At 43.9% G+C, this 9,911-nt stretch overlaps 1 pseudogene; it reads left to right on the forward strand.

Moving 5' to 3' along the window:
* LOC115179820 (coiled-coil domain-containing protein 80-like) lies at positions 1-6,473 on the forward strand (annotated as a pseudogene).
* Positions 6,474-9,911: the final 3,438 nt, after the last annotated feature.

Consider the following 9,911-nt stretch of genomic DNA (forward strand, 5'->3'; position numbering starts at 1 on the left):
TCGGACATTTCCGAGTTTTCTCGTTCCGAAGTGCACGTGAACGCGGCATAAATCGTTTCTTTCTTGGTCTTGGGTTGGTCCTCAGAGGGGAGAGAGCGCTTATGGAGTCTGTGGTTACATAGTATTTCCTCGGGTAACTCGATGCGCTGGAAGGGGGAAGGCAGAAGATCCCTCCTTGCCGACAACGCATTGAGACTTCCAGAAATCTCTCTCCTTCTGAAGACGTTAGAAAAGAGGAAAATGGCTTCTAAAGTTACAATCGATGGAGTAAGTTTTGTATAGACAGAATATATGGAACCGTTACGTGTATCCGCCTAGTAAGCAGAGGTCGCACTGTCTACATTAATAACATAGAAAATGAAATGTATGTCATTTCAGCTGCAGGAACTGAGAAAGGAGGCATTGGACGACTGCCATAATATTTCTTATCGTCGGGGAGTTATTTTTTGTCACCAGAATGGAATGGTAATTGGTGCATTTTCATGTAAACTTTCAGCAGGATTATAGCACACATGTTGACAAGTGTTTGTGTTTACTTTACTGAAGCCGCCCAGATTGTGCATTTGTCTTTCTGAACAGTTACGTCATAACCTACTGCTGAACTATTTTTTTATTCTCAAACAAAGCACTTTTATGGATAATCACTGATCAGTTATTTCATCTGAAAACTGGACACAACGTCAGAAAGACAGAGGACTACAGGCAATGTCTCTCTCACGGATCTTATACCCACTGTAGGTTTTTCTTTGACACTGCAAAAATGAAACAGACACTGCATCTCTGTGTGTTATGGCTGTTGCTGGTATGGAGCACAGGGGCCTCTGACAGGAGACCCCTCAAAAGGACAATCTTACCACGAACATCCCTCCAGGGCGGGGTTTTTAACAGAACACAAAATGTGTTGAACTCTGACAGTATTGCTCCTTCCGCTGGTGGTATAAATGTATCCCCTATGATGAGCCATCGTGACAGAATGCAGAGAGATGAGAAAGCTGAGCCTCCAAGAAGAGGAAAAGGACCACCAAGCAGAAGGATGATGCCAAGCAGAAGAATACCCCAACAACCAAAGAAACCCATAAACCAGGTTGGCAGTGGCACATCTCAAGACAACAGTAAACCAGTGACAGGGGTGGCGGTTCAGCCTCAGTCCACACCAGCCCGCACCGTCCCCGGCAGCGCAGGCTCTCTCAACGTCCTGGCCAGCTTCGCAGGGAAGAACCGGGTCCTGGTCATCTCCGCCCCACATGACTCAGATGGTTACTATCGCCTGATGATGACCCTCCTCAAGTCAGACGTCTACTGCCAGATGGCGGAGCGGCACATGCAGATGATAGTGATGTTCCACCAGGAGGGAGAGCGGGGCGGGAAGGTGCGGCGGGTCAACGCCAAGGGACAGGTGACGGAGGAGCCCCTGGATACGGTCCTCATCCCTAGGCTGATGAACTTCCTGAAGCTGGAGGAGGGGAAGTTTGGCATGGTTCTCCTGAGGAAGACCCTCCAGGTGGAGGAGAGGTACCCGTACCCGGTCAGGCTGGAGGCTATGTACGAGGTGATGGACCAGACCCACATGCGCAAGCTGGAGAAGGCCAGGCAGAGGGGCTTCGTGCAGAGGTGCAAGGCGGCCGGTGTTGAGGGCCAGGTGGTTGAGTCTCAGGGCCAGGGGGTATTGACCACGGGGTCAGAGGTCAGAGTGAACTCTACAGTGGAGAGGGGGCCAGTGAGGAAAGGGGTACAGAGACCAGCTCAAGGACCAAAGGCTGTGACAGTTACCACAACCCGACCAACCACAACCACCACAAAACCAACTATGACCACAAAGGCAACCACACTTACAACAAAGCCAACCACAACCACCACAACAAAACCAACAACAACAACAACAAAAAACAACTACAACCACAACAAAACCACCACCAACAACAAAAGCAACCACGACCATAACTACAGCAAAGCCAACCACAACCACCACCAGAAAAACAACCACGACCACAACACAACCAACAACTACTACAACCACCACAAAAGTAACCACAACAAAACCAACAACCACAACAAAAGCAACCACGACCACCACCACTACAAAACCAACCACCACAACAACACGACGAACCACAACTACCACAAAACCCACAGTTCTGAAGCCATTGGACCCCCAGACAACACCACACTGGGACCTAGAGGTCCCCACCACAGACGAATCCTCCTACATCCTCTCAGAGACCCACAAAAATGGCATAGAGGACGTTACAGAATCCCACAGAGACCAATATGAAGAAGACACAACCGACGATACCAAACATGGCCGACAAGTTGTTACCTCTCCAACTCAGCTCACTAACGACAAACCAACTGAAGGTGGGGAAGAGCTGGGCAGTGAACTTAAGGTTGACTCTGATGCACAGGTGGAAACAGCTTCCCCCAAGAAGAGCAAGGTCAAGCGGCCTGTCAATGCAGAGAGGAAGAAAAAGGCTGATAAATCAGGCAAAAAGAGTAAAGCAGACAAGAAAAGGTTGAAGGATTCTAAAGACAGTGATGGTGGCTTCTATCGTGGCAGGAGACCAGGGAAGAAGGCCGTTATTAACCAGGAGAAAGAAGCAGACAACAAGAGGCCCCCCACAAAACAGCCAAACCTCTTAGTTTCCTTTTTTGGTCATTTTGAGAAGAGACGACGTCTACTTGTGAGTATTCTGTTGTATTACATAAATGTATTGATTAAATCTGATATGAAGCATGCATATTGGTACACTAGAACAGAATATAACTAAATAGAATAGAATAGAACAGAATAGAACTGAACAGAATAGAATAGAACAGAACTGAATAGAATAGAACTGAATAGAATAGAACAGAACTGAACAGAATAGAACTGACTAGAACAGAACTGAACAGAACAGAACAGAATAGAATAGAACTGAATAGAACAGAATAGAATAGAACTGAATAGAACAGAATACAATAGAACCGAACAGAATAGAATAGATACATGATACAACGCTCACTTTTCTTTCCCTCCCAGGTGATCAGTACTCCAGACGAGGAGAATCCTATGTACACGCAGCAGAGAGATGAGTATCTGGAGCATGTGTGTGAATTGGGCGTCAGAAAAATCTCTCTTATCACCATCTTTGGCTCTCTGACCAATGGCACCATGAAGATGGACCATTACCAGGCTGGTAAGTAAAGTTTTGAACTTTGTGTTGCTAATTTTCAATTCTATTTTACTCTGATGACAAGTGTAATACAAGTTTGTGGTTACAGAGAAGGATCAGCCTCTGAAAGGCATGAAAGAAGAGGACTTCACAAACCAGCCCCTCATCAGAGCCTTGAGGAATGAGTTGGGACTGATATTTGACGACTACTATATGGTGCTGACCGACTTTGATATGAAAGTGAAGGTTGGTTGGCCTTGCTTCCCTATAAAGCTTACTGCGGTATAATTACAATGTATTATTGTATACTGCTGCTTAGTATTGTGCATCCTGGATGACCTTCTTATTTTGATGAAAGAGCGTTTAACCTTTCGGTCCTATGTCTGAGTGAAAATCCATCATGTCGGTTGAGTGCTTCAATAACTCCATTTTACTGCAGTGAATTGATACAGTATCATCCGTAACACTTTTTCTGTCTATAGATTGGTGATATGGTTTTCTGTCCCCATTCACAGCAAGAATATGAGGTGCCCATCGCCATGACGGCTGTGTTTGACTACATAGACACATTCTCTTCTCGCATCAAGGAGATGGAACAGCAGAAGAAGCAAGGAGTGACGTGTAAGAAAGAAGACAAATCCAAATCCCTGGAGAACTTCCTCTCACGGTACTAGTGGGCTTTTGTTATTATCTAGGACTATGCAATTGCAACATAAGACTGTGTGACTGCAGTTTCAAGTCAACACAACTGACACATACACTTGCCTAAAACGGACACAGACATCCTGTGTGCTCCTGGTCGAACATATATGCAAATAAATAAAGAAATGCATTTGTAACCTTTTTGTTCTTCTCAAAGGCTTGTGGAATTTAGTTTGTATATATTTGATGTCATTGTTTGTTCTGTGTTTATATTTTTCTAGGTTCCGCTGGAGACGCAGGCTGTTTGTGATCTCGTCCTCTGACGACGAGGAATGGGCCTATCAGCAGCAGCTCTACGCCCTGACTAGCCAGGCCTGCAATCTGGGTGAGTAGTGATGTCACACTGTTGTCTCAGGCCTGTTCGGTACATTAGACGTTTCTTGATGATTTCACTGGGGCCCTTAAGTGTTTGTCTTGGCTGCGTCACACCCATTTGCGGAGATGTTCAGAATGTGTGGCCACACTTTGGTCAGCTAGGGTGACAGGTAGCGTAGTGGTTAAAGTGTTGGGCCAGTAACTGAAAGGTGGCTGGTTCAAATACCTGAGCCGACAAGGTGAAAATCTGTCGATGTGCCCTTGAGCAAGGCATTTAACCCTAATTTGCTCCAGTGGTGCTGTACTACTATGACTGACCCTGTAAAACAACACATTTCACTGCTCCTATCTGGTGTATGTGGCAATAAAACATGATCAAATCATTTTTGCCTGTTACTTCAAGAGCAGACATATTTCCTGAATACCTCACCAGCTCGCTCCCTCAAGCTTATAGAGATAGTGCAGGGAGGGTTATCTCTCAAATACCACTCCTGAAACACACTGTCCTCATCCCTTGTTGTTACGGTCTGTCACTGTTGGTCCAACGAGCCACGCTGTACAAGCATCATGATATATCTTTTCACAGTTCAAATGAACTACTAACATAGCTATTAACAGAAGATAATCTCATGGAATGTCAACTTATTTGTAGCTTGCAGAGTCTGTCACAATTAGTTTTAACTGTTGCAAAATATGTAACATTATATTTTTAGCTATGCAAACAAACGGAAGGGAATTGTTGGCGTTTAGCTATAACATGCCTGAATTGTTTAGGTTAGAAAATGGACACCATTCTAAAGCTGGGTTACGATAGAGGTCTCTTGAGACTCGCCAGAATGTTTGGTATTTGGTTTTGAGTCTGTTGTAGACAATGTGGTCATCTACTGATGTTGGTCTAGTACTGATGAAAAACAGGGTTCTTAGTTTGGGAGGACAGGCTATTGTTTAGCTGCCAACACAGTCTTTCTGTGGATGACATTAATAGTACTGGGATGAAAGATCTGCAAATTAGAAACATTTGCAATTTGGGGAAAGGAATCTAGCGAGCACAGTGAATAATAAAACAAGACCGTTGAGATTCAGTTGTATACATGACATCAAACCGGCCGTGATTGGGAGTCCCATAGGGCGGCACACAATTGGCCCAGTGTCGTCCGGGTTAGGGTTTGGCCGGGGGTAGGCCATCATTGTAAATCAGAATTTGTTCTGAACTGACTTGCCTAGTTAAATTAAAACCACTGCTTACACCTATATCCATACCTTCACATGTACTAGATGTCTTTGGGAAGGCGCTAGGGCTTGGTTTGAAAGGGGTTTGTTATTAGGCGTAAGAGGTGCAGTGGTGTAATGTGAAATGACGTGTTTTCACCTCGCTCTACTCAGGCCTGCGCCACTTGTCTGTGCTGAAGCTGATTGGAAAGAACATGGAGGATATGGGCGGGACCCTTGAGCTATACCCAATCAACGGTAAGAAACAGAGCTACTGTTACCATATTGGTGGGAAAATCCTGAGCTTATATAACTGAAGATTTGATTTAGGTTTAAGTTTTCTTCTTCCATTCCTCTTCTAAACATTGTTGTTCTTAATGTATGAAATCAATTAAAGTTAACCCCTCAACCCTGCCTGTGTCACAGGGACTGCCACTGTGGAACGTGAGGACGTTTCTCCCTCTCTTGTGCAGGACATCAGGAACTACTTCCAGATCAGCCCAGAGTACTTCTCTATGCTGCTGGTGGGGAAAGACGGCAACGTCAAGTCCTGGTACCCGTCTCCCATGTGGTCCATGTCCATCATATATGATCTGGTTGACTCCATGCAGCTCCGCAGACAGGAGATGGCTATCCAGCAGTCCCTTGGCATGCGCTGTCCTGAGGATGGGTATGGGGGCTACGGTCATGACAGAGACCCGGATGGTTACCACCGTGGATATGGTTACTAAAGGATTGAGAATAGGATGTTCCCCTCAGGATGTGTTCTATTTTCTATTGAGGCCTGGTTGTGGCCTTGTCCCATGAACTATATGAAGCCATTGTATGAATGGCATTTCATGAAGGCTTTTTTTTGCATTTTGATAACTGTGACGTTGTTTTTATAAGAATTTACTTTTATATAATAGATTATGAAAATGCAGCATACGTTTTCTTCCATTATATTTTAGTCTATTGAATGTATGATTTGTTTCACAGGGAGAATGGAGATTTCAGATTAAAAACATTTGGCAATTGCCTTTTATGTTGTGCATATATTTGTTATCTTGTATGGAGATATACATGTAACTGCCAAAATAAAGGAAACACTTGAGTAAATGAGGGATACAAAGCAGGTGCTTGCACACAGGTGTGGTTCCTGAGTTAATTAAGCAATTAACATCCCATCATGCTTAGAGTCATCATCAATCAGTTGTCACAAAGTGCTTATACAGAAACCCAGCCTAAAACCCAAAAGAGCAGGCAATGCAGATGTAGAAACCCGGTGGCTAGGAAAAACTCTCTAGAAAGGCAGGAACCTAGGAAGAAACCTAGTGCGGAGTCAGGCTCTGAGGGGTGGCCAGTCCCCTTCTGGCTGTGCCCGGTGGAGGTTATAAGAGTACATGGGCAATTAAGGCCAGATTGTTCTTCAACCCCACCCAATTTGCCAAATCAGAGCCCCCACACCACCAGAGAGATATCAACAGACCACCAAATATAGCCCACGAAGATCTCCCCCACCACCCGAGCCCAAAGGGACGTAAAACCAGACAGGAAGATGACATCAGTCACTCTACCCACTCAAGTCGAGTATACCAAAAATGCCTGGCACGTTGTGATGCACCCCTCTTAGGGACTAGCAAAGCCAGTGACTCAGCCCCAGTAATAGGGTCAGAGGCAGAGAATCCAGTGGAGAGAGGGGAGCCGGCCAGGCAGAGACAGCAGGGGGGTTTCGTCACTCCAGTGCCTTGCCGTTCACCTTCACACCCCTGGGCCAGACTACACTCAATCATATGACCTATTGAAGAGATGAGTCTTCAGTAATGACTTAAAGGTTGAGACTGAGTCTGCATCTCTCACATGGATCGGCAGACCATCCCATAAAAATGGAGCTCTATAGGAGAAGGCCCTGCCTCCAGCTGTTTACTTAGAAATTCTAGGAACAATAACGAGGCCTGCGTCTTGTGACTGTAGCGTACATGTAGGTTTGTACCGCAGGATCAAATCTGACAGATAGGTAGCATCAAGTCCATGTAATGCTTTGTAGGTTAGCAGGAAAACCTTGAAATCAGACCTAGCCTTAACAGAGACCAGCACTGGAGTAATTTGATCAAGTGTTTTGGTTGTAGTCAAGATTCCAGAAGCCGTATTTAGCACTAGCAGATGTATTTATTTCGTTCTTTATCCAGGTAGCCGGAGAGTAGAGCATTTCAGTAGTCTAATCTTGAAGTGACAAAAGCATGGATTAGCTTTTCTTCATGATTTTTTTACAAAACGTTTCTGATTAATAATAATTGCCGCCATCTACTTCCTTATGTCTGAAACACAGGCTTCTATTCTATTCTATTCTCGTTCTGAAAGTATTCAGACCCCTTGACTTTTTCCACATTGTTTTACGTTACAGCCTTATTCTAAAATGGAGTGGACTATGGAGAGCCGTTGAATGGCAGCTGTCATACTACTGCATTACTACTAGTGCATTTAGTCCATATCTGCCTTAACCCGCACTGTGGGCCTTTTCTTTGTTCTCTTGGTATAATAATGTCATTTGTATAAGTAAAATGATGTTAAATGTTATATATATATATAAGATCCACCATTGAGCACAAAAACAACACTTGTTACAGAATATTTTACATAGAAATAACATTAAAAAAAACAACACTCAAGACATGAGGAAAGTAGAACTTTGAAGTTCATGACCTTTTGGGTGTGGGTTGTTCGACCAATCACCCTTTGACAAGATGGATAAACTTGATATACGGAGGTACAATTTTGGGGCTTCACCATGTTTCATTGAAATGTACAGCTGTGTGTCGTCTGCATAGCAGTGACAGTTGACATTGTGTTTCCAAATGACATCACCAAGAGGTAGCATAGTGAAAACAATAGTGGTCCTAAAATTGAACCTTGAGGAATACTGAAGCTTAACATTGATTTGTCAGAGGACAAACCATCCACAGAGACTAACTGATATCTTTCCAACAGATAAGATCTAAACAAGGCATGAACTTGTCCGCGTTGACCAATTTGGGTTTCCAATCTCTCCAAAAGAATGTGGTGATCAATGGCGTCAAAAGCAGCACTAAAGTCTCGGGGCACAAGGACAGACACAGAGCCTTGGTCTGACGCCATTAAAATGTAATTTACCACCTTTACAAGTGTGGTGTCAGTACTATGATAGGGTCTAAAACCAGAATGGAGCGTTTCGTATACATTATTTGTCTTCAGGAAGGAAGTGAGTTGAAGAGAAACAGCTTTTTCCAAAATAATTGAGAGGAATGGGAGATTCGATATAGGCCGATAATTCTTTACATTTTCCAGGTCAAGGTTTGGCTTTTTCAGGAGAGGCTTTATTACTGCCACTTTTAGTGAGTTTGGTACACATCAGGAGGATAGGGAGCCATTTATTATGTTCAACATAGGAGGGTGAAGCACAGGAAGTAGCTCTTTCAGTAGTTTAGTTGGAATAGGGTCCAGTAGACAGCTGGAAGGTTTAGAGGCCATGACGTGTCGAGATATACAGGATAAAAACACTAGAGTGTCTCCATTGATCCGAGGTCCTGGCAGTTCTGTGCAGACTCAGGATAACAGAGTTTTGGAGAAATACGCATTTTCAAACAGGAGTCCGTAATTAGCTTTTTAATGATCATGATCTTTTCATCAACTAAGTTAATGAATTCCTTTTTAGTTAGCTTTGCGACAGTGTCAGAAATCTATTTTGAATAGTTTTTTATTCTCCTCAGGTTGTAAAGGTAGGTTGATCGAGCAGCATTATGGGCTTTTTGATATTTCACGGTACTGTCTTTCCAAGCTCGTTGGAAGACTTCCAATTTTGTGGAGATTTGGTCACTCGTGTAACCAGGAGGAGAGGCCTCATTTAACCCAGTATATTCATCAGGCTTGAGCCATGTTTCAGTCAGGCCAATCATAGCCTTCCCCGTAGCTCAGTTGGTAGAGCATGGTGTTTGCAACAGCAGGGTTGTGGGTTCGATTCCCACGGGGGGCCAAGTACGAAGAAAAAAAAATGTATGAAATGTATGCATTCACTACTGTAAGTCGCTCTGGATAAGAGTGGCTGCTAAATGACAAAAAATATATATATATATATACATCACATCAAGTTTATGATCAGTGATTAGTTAATTGACTATGACTGCCTTGGAAGTGAGGGATCTAACATTAAGTAGTCCTATTTTGAGATGTGAGCACAGGCGGCCGGTGGCACCTTAATTGGGAAGAACGGGCTCATAGTAATGGCTACAAGCCCGGAACGGAATATATGGAATGGTATCGAGCACATCAAACACATTTCCATGTGTTTGATACCATTCCAGCCATTACTATGAGCCGTTGTGGATGTGAGGTATTATCACAATATATTTCAGGAATGGAGGTCTTTATTCCAGTGAGATTGCAAATGCGAACACCGCCATGTTTAGTTTTGCCCGACTCCCCTGTATACAAACTCCCAACTCCCAGCTCCCAGTTGCCCATTTTTCTACCATGGCTTGAAGAAGAGATCTAAGTGACTGAAATAGGGGGCTCAAAAGAGCA

This window comes from Salmo trutta, chromosome 39 (assembly GCF_901001165.1).
Source record: "Salmo trutta chromosome 39, fSalTru1.1, whole genome shotgun sequence".
NCBI classification, from domain to species: domain Eukaryota; kingdom Metazoa; phylum Chordata; class Actinopteri; order Salmoniformes; family Salmonidae; genus Salmo; species Salmo trutta.